Source organism: Phyllobates terribilis, unplaced genomic scaffold, assembly GCF_046119375.1.
Source record: "Phyllobates terribilis strain yellow unplaced genomic scaffold, ASM4611937v1 Scaffold_2__4_contigs__length_985480577, whole genome shotgun sequence".
NCBI classification, from domain to species: domain Eukaryota; kingdom Metazoa; phylum Chordata; class Amphibia; order Anura; family Dendrobatidae; genus Phyllobates; species Phyllobates terribilis.
The window spans coordinates 948875989-948889460 of NW_027362762.1; the positions used below are offsets into that span (position 1 = coordinate 948875989).

Here is a 13472-nt window from a genome sequence, read left to right on the forward strand (position 1 = left end):
TCTAAGCAACTAAAGGCGACTCTAACATTAGCTAACTAGATATGTTTAGGTGCAAGTATTGCTGCACAATGGTATACTGAAAGTAAAGGTTCACATATTTTTGTCACTCACAGACATGTGATATTGGAAATATTGGATAATTTTTTCTAAATAAATAAATGATATTCAAATATTTTTGATTCATCTGTATGATTGGGTTCTCTCCACTTCTAGAATTTGCATGAAAATTTGAAGCAATTCTGCACTGGGAAAACATATGGGAGCTCAGTATAAGGCACATTCAGGACACATTGAGGGAAATTCATCACTCCACTACGTCAGTTTTTGAAAACATTTTTCCCCTTGTTGCCATTGTCATTTTTTCAAAATATGTAAGTAGGTCTAACAATAAGACATGACCAAGGGCTGCAAGAGAAATTAACTAGGCACATGAGAAAAAAGGTTTGGGTCTGCTAGTAACGTCGGGTTGGGTCATAATCTTTATGGAGGCCTCCATCTATACCCCAAGCAATGATCTTGAGGTGGAGCGGGATCTGATCTGTTGGATTTCAGTGGCTGAATCATTTGTTTTCCCTAGAGATAAAGCACATTCAGAGGAGTTTTGCATCGGCCCTCTCATAAAGAACACAGGAGCTTTTCTATGAGCAAGTCGGGGAATTGCATAAAACAAAAAAATATATTAATACAAGTATGAAAACAAAACCCAAAAATAAAGAATACACATATTATCTACAGGGCAATGGGACGTTTCCATGGACAAGAATATTACATCGGATGGTGTATCGTGTGACATGTACAGGAATGATCCTATCAAAGGAAAAAATGAGTAACAGTCTTATAGGAAAGGTTATGGCACCAGTTCTTACCTAATACTTGTAGTAAAAAAAATATGTAAATTGTGTCTCTATCAATCGAAATTTCACAAATATACATCCCTTCATCAGATATCTGAGTGTTATTGATCGTCAGTGATAAATGGTCACTTCTCATCCTTGGGCTGCAGGAGCTGTATGACGTCTTTGTATTATCTTCCTCTATTTTATATGATATTACACAGGATGAATTATATAGATGAACCTTCCATGTAACTGATAGTAATGTGTCTCCAGGATCAGCCTCACACTACAGAACAGCAGGATCACCTCTTCTCACACTCACCACATCTGAAAGTGAGTTAAAGAAATCATCATAGACAGCTTCACCCTCCACCATGAATGCCGGATATTAAATGAATCATCTAAACTCACATTTTCTTCTGTAGTTGGAAAAAATGGCCAAATAGGGGAATGTATATAAAACCCCAATAAACACATGATCCGCGTCACCACATTCCGAGATATTGCAGCAAGTAGCAATAACGCTCCATGATTGTCAGCATCCCTGTGCATGCTTGCAACAATGTAACGGGAATATAGCAGAAAATGTGTCACCAGTTTTACACCTTATAAACCCTGCCTTACACCTTATAAAGCATGTAAATGGGGTTACTACAGTATAACTCCTTTTTACGCTTGTAGGCAGGGCCGCCATCAGAGCATTACTGCCCTTACTGCTGTATGGGGCCCGATGAGCAGACTGTGTCCGGGCACCCCTCTTGTGTTTCTGCTCACCAGGCCCCAGGACATTGTGCGCTGATGCGCCATCTCAGCGCAGAGAGCCTTTTTGGAGATTATGGCCGTTAAAACTGAATGGCCATGCAGCTCCAAGGGAGTCCCTCTGCCTTTTCTGTGACACACTGGTGATGGCGCGTACATGATGATGTCATCGCGTTCACACCAGCATGTACGTACACCACTTGGCAGGACACCAGTCCAGAAGTGGAGCTGCAGGGTTTCATATGAGAGGTAAGCGTGAAAAACTTTTTTTTTTATAAAATGGTCTTGGTTGGGGAGTGCAAATGATGATGAATTGAGGGTGTGGGACAGCAAAAGATGAATTGAGAGTGGGGACAGGAGACAGCAAATGATGAATTGAAGGTGGGGGGTGGGGAGAGCAAATGATAACTTAAGGGTGGGTGGAGCAAATAATGATGAATTGAGGGTGTGGGAGAGCAAATGATTAATTTAGGGTGGGGTACAGCAAATGATAATGAATTGAGGGTGGGGGGATCAAATGATGATGAATTGAGGGTGGGGTATAGCAAATCTTGATGAATTGAGGGTGGGGGACAACAAATGATGACAAATTGGGGATGGGGAGAGTAAATGATGAATTGAGTGTGGGGCAGAGCAAATGATGAATAGAGGGTGAGGGTGGGAGAGAAAGAGGACATGATATTATGAATTGGGGTGGGGGAGGCATTCAAATATAATGAATCAGTGGAGCAGAAGTTACAGAGTGGGAAGCGTTGAGGATGCAGGAGAGTTACTGGTATTGAATTGGTGGAAAGAGTACAGGTGCTAACTAATTTATATATTTATTGGTGTAGCGTCGGCGTCCCTGCCTCCTGCTAGGCAGGGACGCTGTTCCCCTCAACTCTCCGCTCCGTGCCCGGCGTCTTCCTCCCGCTCTGCTGGCAGCGCGCGCTGCTTCCCGGCCACGGTGCTTAGGGTGCGCGTGCGCGCTCCCCCTCTCTTAAAGGGGCCGCACGCGCCGTCCTAAGGAGTCCCCGGCTAATGGCCGGAGGACTTCACCATATATAAGGCACCTCCTCCAAAATGGAGGTGCCCGAGCAATGTTGTTGCAAAGCCTTCACTCTGCTTCAGCCCTCAGGTCCCGTTACCAGTTACCTGCCAGTCACCTGCCAGATTCCTGCCTGTTACCTGCCAGTCACCTGCCAGTTTCCTGCTTGATACCTGCCTGATACCCGCTTACCTGCTTGTAAGCCTGCGGTCCGACGGTCTGCCCTCCGACACCTGTCAGTCTGTCTATGGACCAGCCTGCCCGCTCACCTGGGAGCGCTCACCTGCTACCTGCCTGCTAGCCTACCTGGAGACTCTGCCGTCACTTGCCGTGACCACCTGCCTGTCCAGAGACTCTTGCCGCTCACCTGGGAGCATCCACCTGCTACCTGTATGCTAGTCTACCTGGAGGCTCTGCCGTCACTTGCCGTGACCACCTGCCTGTCCAGAGACTCTCGCCCGCTCACCTGGGAGCGCTCACCAGCCACCAGCCTGCTGTCCTTCTACCCAGAGACTGTCCCTGTCACTTGCCGTGACTACCTGCCCTTCTACCCAGGGACTGTCCCTGTCACTTGCCGTGACTACCTGCCCGTCTTCCCTGGGAGCCACCCGCTTCCTTACAAGGACTGCCCCCTTGTATAGTTGCTCAGAGGTTCCACCTCCCAGACCCATTACAATTGGGTGGGAAAAGTGACTGTTTATAGTTAGTGGGGGCACAGTGGTGGATTACAATTTGTATTTGGAATGGAGGGTTTCATAATGACTAATTATATATTAATGGTGGGTGCATGTCTGTATTCAGCTGCATAGTGTAGAAGCTGTAGTATCGGCGTCTCTGCCCCCTGACAGGCAGAGACGCCGTCCCTCTTACCGTCGCGCTCCCCGCCCGGCGTCCTCCGGCGCTGCTGCTTCTGCTGCTGCCGGCGTGCGCAGCTTCCCGGGCACTGTGCTTAGGGCGCGCGCGCGCTCGCTCCCTCCCTCTTAAAGGGGCCGAGCGCGCCGTCCTAAGGAGTCCCCGACCAATGGCCGGAGGACCTCTCATATAAAAGGCACCTCCTCCAAAATGGAGGTGCCCGTGCAAGGTTGTAGCTTTGTGTGTTAAACTCTGCTTCAGCCCTCAGGTCCCGCTGCCAGCCTGACTACCAGTCCAGCCCGCCAGCCTGACTACCAGTCCAGCCCCCCAGCCTGACTACAAGTCCAATCCGCCAGCCTGACTACAAGTCCAGTCCGCCAGCCTGACTACAAGTCCAGCCCGCCAGCCTGACTACAAGTCCAGTCCGCCAGCCTGACTACCAGTCCAGTACGCCAGCCTGACTACCAGTCCTGTCCACCAGCTTGTCTACTCTCCAGCCCGACAGTCTGTCTACAGTCCAGTCCGCCAGTCTGTGTATGGGCCTTGCCCGCCTGCTTACCTGGAAGCACCTGTCTGTTACCTGCCGTTCCTGCCAGCCCGCTTACCTGGAATCACCAGTCTGTTACCTGCCATGACTACCAGCCAGCCTACCTGGAGGCTCCTGCTTGTTACCTGCCGTGTCTGCCAGTCCGTCTACCCGTATCACCCGTTAGCCTGCCTGCCGTGCTCATCTGCTGTACCGGTCAGTCCCTGCCTTCTGACCCGTGGGAGTCACCTGCTCTCATACAAGGTCTGGCCCAGAGTAGTACCTGGTCCCTCTGCTCGGTCCTTCCCTGGTCACGGAGTCGATTGAGCCACCGTACGGCCTTGGTCAGTCCGAGTTGATACCTAGTTACGCCCCTCTGGTCCCTCCTTGCACCGCAGCACAGAGGTTCCACCAACAGAATCCGGAACAGTTTGCACGGGCTATGGAACCTGGTGGCCCCCAGGCCCCTTCGCTTGCTGACCTGTACCAGGAGGTTTCTTGTCAGAGATCCTAACAGGAAACCATCCTGACCTACCTGCGGTCTGTCAACTCTCGCCTGGACATGCTGTCTGTCCCACCTGTGCCCGCCTCGAGTCGAGCGACACCCGCACCGGCAGCGCCGCTGCCTACCAATACCACGGCATCCAGCCTAGGACCCCGGCTTTCTGCGCCTCCTCGTTTTGGATGTGACCCCGTCTTATGCCGGGGCTTTCTGAACCAGTGCACACTGCACTTTGAACTTTTGGCACATCAGTTTCCCTCCGACCGGGCCAAGGTGGCGTTCATCATGTCTCACCTCACCGGGGAAGCATTGGCATGGCTAAACCCTCTATGGGAGAGAGGGGATTCCATGGTGTCCGATCTTCCGGCTTTCCTCACTGCCTTCCGGAGGGTCTTCGATGAACCCGGATGAAGGATTTCTACTAGTGTTGAGCCACCCCCGTAGTGTTCGAGTTCGGTTCGGTTCGTCGAACACCCGTGTGTTCGCCGAACTGTTCGTCGAACTGTTCGTCGAACACCTTCGAACACCGTTAAAACCAATGGCAGGCAAACAAAAACACATAGAAACACATAGAAAACACCTTCAAAGGTGTCCAAAAGCTGACAAACTGCTCAGAAGACACAACTAACACATGGAAAAGTGACAAGTACATATAGTCATGCGAAAAGAAAAGAGGTGGAGGAGTAAAAGGAGGGGGAGACACAGATATAGGCATGTCATGCCCTTCTAAAATCCAAAAAGTGAGAAGCCGAGACGGCCAGTCCGCTCCTGCCCGTGCCACCTCCGTGTCGCCGGGTTTGTGCCAGAGCCGCGGTGAACCCTGACGGCCAGCCCCCCTCTCCCAATACTGGTGCCTGTCCGCTGGTGGGTCGAGAGAGCCCCCCTGTGGTGGAGGCAGCTCTAAGCTTTTTAATTTAAATTGTCCCTCTAATTTGAATGAATACACTTTAAATCCATTTACAAGGATCTATTGGAGGGCAAGTCTCATGCCAGCAGCCGCGTAATTCCAGCTCCAGTAGCGTCCACTAAAGCTGCTGCAGTTAAAAAGCTTTTATAAGGATCGAGCTCGGCTGTCCACCGCAAGGCATCCTAGTGCCAGTCCCAGCCCCTATGCCTTGGGGTGCCTCCTGATGCTCTTCACTGAGTATCCCGTGGTCCCGAAGCATTTCCTTTGAAAAAATTAAGTGTCCAAACTACAGGTGGTGTAGCTTGCTTAACAGCCGGGATAATCCGCTGACTAGCAGACACTGCTACTAGGCACAAAGTATTTCCTGGGCTAGATGCAGTTAAAAATTTGTAAGTAGATACTCTCGTTGGATGCTGAGAAAGCATTCCATAGAGTTTCCTGGCACGCCATATATGATTCTCTTAAAAAGCTTGGGGTAGGGGTCTAGGGGACCCTTTTATAGCCAAAATCACGGCCCTGTATCACAATACGTCACCTAGGCTGAAGATAAATGGAACTGTAGCACCGAGGGCTCGGTTGCTACAGACGTATTGCACCTCACCCAGAGGTGTGATATCTCACTCTCAGATAAGGATGGAGTGTGGATCAGGACCCGACACCTGCATGCATTACACCACATTGCCGTGGGGAAGGGCGACCAATATGCCCCTGAGATGGGCACGACAGTCCCTGTCCCTGGCTGGAGTGGGGGGAGGGAACACTGAGGAAGGGGAACCCTGCAGTGCAGGAGCAGGGAGGAAGCAGTTCCTGGGTGCATTGAGAAGGGACTATAAAAGGTGGGCACCATCTTAGTTCAGTGCAGAGAAGTCTGAGCAGAAGTGGCAGGGAGCAGGGGCTCTGCATGAGCTCTGCTCCGGAGGCGGGCCTAGTAACAGAGGCCCAGGCCTGCAAGAGGGAGAAGGAAGGAAGAGGAGCGGAGAAGGCTCCAGGAACGAGGAATGAAGGGATCCCAGGGGTGCGGACGGGCGAGTCGCCACCGCACGCCCGAATCCACCTGCGTGGAGGGGTCAGGCCAAAGGGGGAGACCGGTCCCCGAACTAGTGGAGGCAGGAAACGACCCTCAGCTAGAAACCGGAGGCTCTGACATTTTATGTGGCGCAGCCCCTTGCTCCACCCGCTAGGAAGGCACCACATAGGGTCAGGGAAACTGGCGCCAAGTTTACCAAGAGGAGGCCCGAGGCAGCCGGACAGAAGTGTTGGTAAGAAAGGCCAGACAAAGGACACACAAAGGGGGTCCTGTGAAGCGCTCCAAAGTTATCTGGGAGTTGTCTGAGCCCCTCACCTGGTGAGCACAGTACGACGTGGGCAGCCGTTACCTGCAGACGTGGTCTGGATAATAAGAACTGTGAGTAAAGGCCCTGAACTGCATCACTGACTCCGTGTCGTTACTGCTGCTGCCCTGCACCATCACCCCCATCCTCCGCATACACTGCCCTGAGGCTATACTCCTCCCGTGGGGAGTTATGCTACGCTCTGCTGCACCCACAACACCAGCCTTAGCGGTCTGCCCTGTAGCGGCGGTTCACTCTGACCGCAATCCACGGGTGGCGTAGTCGGACATTTAAACATCAAAACCACATAAATAGTTCCGCCACTGGTTTGACCGCCCTGAGCCACGGAACCGGATCGCCGCCACGAAGACTACAACCACCAGCATCCACCAAAAAGTGTCCGGCTCCGGGTGTCCCAAGGCCCAGGGGGTGCGTCAGAACATTTTCATCACCTTTCACAATCACCAATGGGACAAGGCAGGGATGTCCTCTGTCCCCTCTCTTATACATCCTAGTGACGGAGCACCTGCTCTCATCAATTCGCCATAACCCCAATATTAGGTGGATTGAGGTGGGAGGCACCGAGTACAAGTGCTCTCTATTTGCTGATGATGTCCTAGTATATATCACTCAATCACATATATCCATCCCTGCTGTTATGGCTGAAATAGATCACTTTGTTACATGGTAAAATTTTAAAATCAATGCAGCGAAGTCTGAGGCCCTCGATGTCTCCCTCCCTAAATCCATATAGGATTCCATCCAGTCCAACTTTCCCTTTGCCTGGCCCTCACAGGGTATCAAATACTTAGGAATTCCTATTCATAGAGACCTCTCCCATCTATGTTATCTTAATTTTGGGCCCTTTATTGAACAATTCCATACAGACCACGGTTGGCAAGTTAGAACTGTAAGATTCACTACGTGAACCACTGGTGTTTTGTGGAAAAGCACATGTACACCGCGTTCCAAATTATTATGCAAAAAGTGTTTAGGAGTGATAAGGGAAGAATTTGTTTGTTTGTCAGTTAAACTCATTGATGGTGATGTGTGTCAGGGCTCTTTATATCACTGTAAGCAATTGCAGACACCTGTGCTAATTAGTTTGGCAGGTGTGTCCAATGAAAGGCAAGACTACTTAAGAAGGCTCTCTCACATTATTAAGCAGCCTACATTTTCTGCCAAAATGGGAAAGAAAAAGGATGTGTCGGCTGCTGAGAAGCAACAAATTGTGGAGTGTTTAGGTCAAGGCATGACTACAATCAACATTGTGCAATGATCAGGATGAAGTGTCTTGGCAATCAAGAAGTATGTAGCTGATTCACAGTACACACGTGTGCGTGCTGATAAGGGCAAATTGAGGACTCTTTCCTACAGGCAATTACGTCAGGTTGAAACAGCAGCGGCAAAAAAGCCTTGTCATAGCAGCAGACAAGTTTTTGAAGCTGCTTGTGCCTCCAACGTCCCCCGAACAACAAGATGCAGGGTCCTTCAGAGGTTTTCAGCTGTGCATATGCCATCCTGTCGACCTCCTCTATCCACTTCACACAAGCAGAAACGGCTCCAGTGGGCCAAACATTACATGAAGACTGATTTCAAAACTGTTTTGTTCACGGATGAGTGCCGTGCAGCGCTCGATGGTCCAGATGAATGGAGTGGAGGATGGCTGGTTGATGGACACCCCATGCAAACACGGCTACAGCGCCAACAAGGAGGAGGTGGAGTAATGTTTTGGGCTGGAATCATGGGGAGAGAGATTGTCGGCCCCTTTAGGATCCCTGAAGGCGCTAAAGATGAACTCCATAATGTATGTGGATTTTCTCAAACAGCACTTCCTGCCATGGTTCAAGAAGAAGAACCGTGTATTTCACAGCAAGATCATTTTTCTGCATGATAATGCACCATCTCATGCTGCACATAAAACATCTGCATCTCTGGCTGATATGGGCATAAAAGGGGACAAACTTATGGTGTGACCCCCATGCTCCCCTGACCTCTACCCCATTCAGAACCTTTGGAGCATCATTAAAAGGAGTGTCTATGATGGCGGGAGGCAGTTCACATCTAAGCAACAGCTCTGGGAGGGTATTCTGTCCTCATGCAAAACAATTGAAGCAGAAACCATCCAAAACCTGACAAATTCAATGGACGAGAGAGTTCAGAAGCTCCTTTCGAACAAGGGGTCCTATGTGAAAATGTAACATCACCTAGAATAAAGTTTTGAGTTGAAAACTGTTTGATTTCAGTTTCTAACAACCTGCTAATGCTTATAATTTCAAAAATGACCATTTTTTTGGTCTTTATTAAAATGAAAAGGTTGATCGAAAAGTTTGGGGGATCTAAGAGTGTGGCAACCCAGTAGTCATGATTACTTCGAATTCTGACAATATGAGGGTCATGCTGCAGGTAGTGCAGCAAGAAGGCACTTATGTGTCTTGCGCATCTCGGAGCCCCAAAATTATTTTCCGGGCTAGATGCAGCTAAAAATTATTTTTAATTTTAAATCTGGTGAAGCTTATTATAGATGGCCTAATAGGATCAGTGCTGCACACTGCTACAAAGCCCAAATTATTTTCCAGTCAAGATACAGATAAACATGATTAGTAATTTGAAAGCTTAAAACGGTTGGTAGGGTGATTTTAACCAATCATCAAGCTTTTACTCTCCCCAGGATGACACAGGGGTAGAAAAGTCGTTTCGGATCCATGATTTGTTCATCTTTATGAACGTGAGTCTGTCTACATTATCAGTGGAGAGCCGCGTGCGCTTATCTGTCAGCACACCACCAGCAGCGCTGAACACACGTTCAGACAGAACGCTGGCTGCGGGGCATGACAAGATCTCCAAGGCGTAAGTGGCTAGCTCCGGCCATTTATCCAGATTGGAAGCCCAAAAAGAGCAAGGGTCCAGTGACACAGTCGTGGCTTCAATGTTTACTTGGAGATACTCCTGTACCATCGTCTCTAGGCGTTGACTATGTGTCAGACTTCTTGTCTCCTGTGGCCTTGCAAAGGATGGGCTAAAAAAGTGGTGAAATGATTCCGCAAAATTGATGTTACCAGCAGATACTGTGGTTCTGTTACGGTTTGAGTGCTGAACACTTGACGGTCCCACGGTTGGCAAGTTGGAACTGTGAGATTCACTACGTGCACCACTGGTATTTTGTGGAAAAGCACATGTAAGATTCTGCAACAGTCTCTGCTGATACTCCTGCATGCGTGCATCCCTTTCTATGGCAGGAATAATTTCTGCAAATTTACTTTTGTACCGGGGATCTAACAGTGTGGCAACCCAGTAGTCAGGATTATTTCTAATTCTCACAATTCGAGGGTCATGTTGCAGGTAGTGCAGCAAGAAGGCACTCATGTGTGTTGCGCATCCAGGAGCACCAAGTCCCTGTTGTGTTGGTGGCGAGGTAACAATCATGCTTCCTTCCTCTGTCCTCTCCCCCCAACCTCGCACAACAGAAATGTGATCAAGGTCTCCCTCATCTGATGAGTCTTCCATCAGTTCGTCCTCCACTTCTTCCTGGGCTCCTGCACCTTCCTCACTAGTTTGGCTGCTACCATGCGCCCTGGTAAAACCATCTCCCCCACCCTCACATGCCTGCCGCCTTGGTGCTGCCGACCGTCTGGACCTTGCAGATGTTAGCCCTTCCGCATACAACTCCTCCTCCTCTACTTCCTCCACCTCCTCTTGTGCCACCACCTGACTCCGAATTCTGTTTAACATGTGCTCCAGCATGTAAATCACCGGAATAGTCATGCTGATAATGGCATCGTCAGCACTAAACATCTTCGTCGCCATTTCAAAACTGTGCAGAAGGGTGCATAGGTTCCTGATCTGAGACCACTCCTCCAGCGTGATTTGCCCCACTTCTGAATCTCGTTGGCCCAGGCTATACGTCAGAACGTATTGCACCAGGGCTTGTCGGTGCTGCCACAGTCGCTGCAACATGTGCAGAGTTGAATTCCACCGGGTAGGCACATCGCATTTTAGCCGGTGAAGTGGCAGGCCCAACGACTTCTGTAGAGATGTAAGTCGCTGAGCTGCGGGATGCAAACGGCGGAAGTGAGCACACAGCGACCGTGCCCTCTGCAGAAGGCCATCTAGTCTGGGATAGTGGGCTAAAAATTGCTGGACAACCAGGTTCAACACGTGAGCCATACAAGGCACGTGTGTGACATTGCCCCGGCGAAGGGCCGCACCCAGGTTTGCAGCATTGTCGCACACGGCCTTCCCTGGTTTCAGGTCCAGTGGAGACAACCATTCATGAAATTGGTTCTCCAGAGCTGACCACAACTCCTCAGCTGTGTGACTCACATTTCCCAGACATTTCAATGTAAAAACCGCCTGATGACGTTGAGCCCTACTGCCAGCATAGTAAGGAGGTGTGCAGGATCCCTTCTGCGCAGTTAGAAAGCTTGTGGCATGACCAGACAGGCTTTGGGTGCAGGTGGAAGACCGAGAGGAGGTTGAGGAGGCAGAAGCAGTGGAGGAACTTTGACATAAAGAGGATTGACGCACAACTCGTGGGGACGGCAAGACTTGGACAGCAGCCCCTTGTCCTGCTGTCACCATAGTTACCCAGTGCCCAGTCAGCGACATGTAACGCCCCTGTCCATGCCTACTCGTCCAAGTGTCTGTGGTGAAATGCACCCTGTCACACACAGAGTTTCTCAAAGAAGCGGTGATGTTGTGTGCGACATGCTGGTGGAGCGCAGGCACACCTTTCTTTGAGAAGTAGTGCCGACTGGGCATCTGGTACTGGGGCACTGCGACGGACATAAGGTCTCGAAAATCCTCTGTGTCCACCAGGCGGAAAGGCAGCATTTCTGTAGCCAAGAGCTTGCAGATGGTGAAATTCAACCTCTTAGCTTTCTCATGGCTAGGAGGAAATGGTCTTTTACTTGTCCACATCTGAGGGACCGAGGGCTGGCTATTGTGCTTAGACGGGGTTGATAAGGGTGTCCCCGGCAAACTGCCGGTCTGTGAGGAAGATGCAGGCGGACATGTTAGGTTGCCTTGATCCAAAGGTGGTGCTATCGATGTCGGACAGCGCTCAACACCAGCTGGTGTTACCACCTCCAAAGAAAATGATGACCTGCCAATCACGCTGGCTGTTGCGGGTAAAGAGGTGGCAGGTCTGCGCCCCAAAACAGGTGTGACTGCTCTGCCCCCAGTCACAGAGGATGAAGAGGCCGCGGATGCACAAGATATGGCAGACGGTGATTGGCCCGGCCGGCTAGGCCGCATTGTAGCACACTGAGCTTCCCACTGCAACTTATGCTTCATGTCCATGTGCCGGTTCATGCATGAAGTACTCAAACTATGTATTTTTTGGCCTCTACTTAGCTTTTGCTGACAAATGTTACAGATAACACGAGTTGGGTCATCTTTATCGATCTGAAAAAATGCCCAGGCTATGCAAGGCTTAGCACCCATGCGACCTGAAGAGCCACCACGACTTGTGGTGAGAGGCAGAGTTGTGTTTGAGGATGCAGTTGTTGACGTGCTTCCAGTACTACGTCTCTGTCCAGGAAGGCGCAACCTGACCTCGTCGTCACTAGCATCTTCCTCCACCTCCTCTGCTGACCTCATCTCTTGGCTGACTGTGGGTTGACAGTAAGTGGGATCTCCGACCTCATCATCATCACCCTGTGCGTTATCACACCCGTCGTCCTCAGAGCCAACCTGTTCCTGCCCTGACAAAAAACTAAAGTTGTCGCTCCAATCAGGTATTTGAGTCTTATCATCGTCTTCCTCATTGTCTCCACCAACAGGAGTTACAGTTTGGGAATGAGGGTCTACATTATGGTCAGAACCTTCTGCGTCTGGTCCTGGATCCGACTCATAAAGATTCTGGGCATCAGTGCAGATCATTTCCTCGTCTGGATTCACAGAAGCGCTGGAGTCGACCTCTGATTCCCAGGCTATAGTATGAGTAAACAGCTCTGCAGACTCAACCATCTGTTCTACCTCATACTCAGACGGGCAGCTGGAGATTTGGGAGCTGTGAGGAAGCAAGTGCGATTTGGGTGACACCTTTGAGGACTGGAGTATTTGTGATGTTGAAGTTGATGTGGAGGAGAGCCCACTTAAAGGAGCACTTGATATCCGTTGAAGCACCTGCTGTTTTTGTGCCTCATCTGGAATTTGTAGCGATTGGCGTGGCCGTAAGAAAGGGATCTTATCACATTGTCCGCTAAAAGAAGTAGACATTTTAGTTTGGCTGGAAGATGGTCTTTCTTCTGCACCTACCCCACGGACACAACCTTTTTTCCCCTTCCCAACACGCCTATTCCCCTTTCCACCAGCAGCAGGCCTTTTTCCACTCATTTTGGTGGTTAACTAATTCACAACTCTGGAGTTGTTTGCACAAAAAAACAATGGATGGTAACCGAGCAGAGCTGAGTGGCCAAACTGTGGTATTAGGCCAAAACTATTGGCTGGGCTAGATGCAGAAAAAAATTATTTTTAATTTGCAACCTGATGGAGGTCAGTATAGATGGACTAATAGAACAAGTCCCACACGCTGCTAGAAGCCCAAATATTTTTTCAGAGATAAATGAAGAAAAAAATTATTTTTAATTTGCAACCTGATGGAGGTCAGTATAGATGGACTAATAGACCAAGTCCCACACACTGCTAGAAGCCCAAATATTTTTTCAGAGCTAGATGCAGAAAAAAATTATTTTTAATTTGCAACCTGATGGAGGTCAGTATAGATGG

General features: G+C 49.7%; 1 pseudogene; it reads right to left on the minus strand.

Annotated features, from left to right (window-relative positions):
- The window catches only part of LOC141248367 (cell surface glycoprotein CD200 receptor 2-like), a 64642-nt pseudogene that overhangs the window by 13941 nt on the left and 37229 nt on the right, over window positions 1-13472 (minus strand).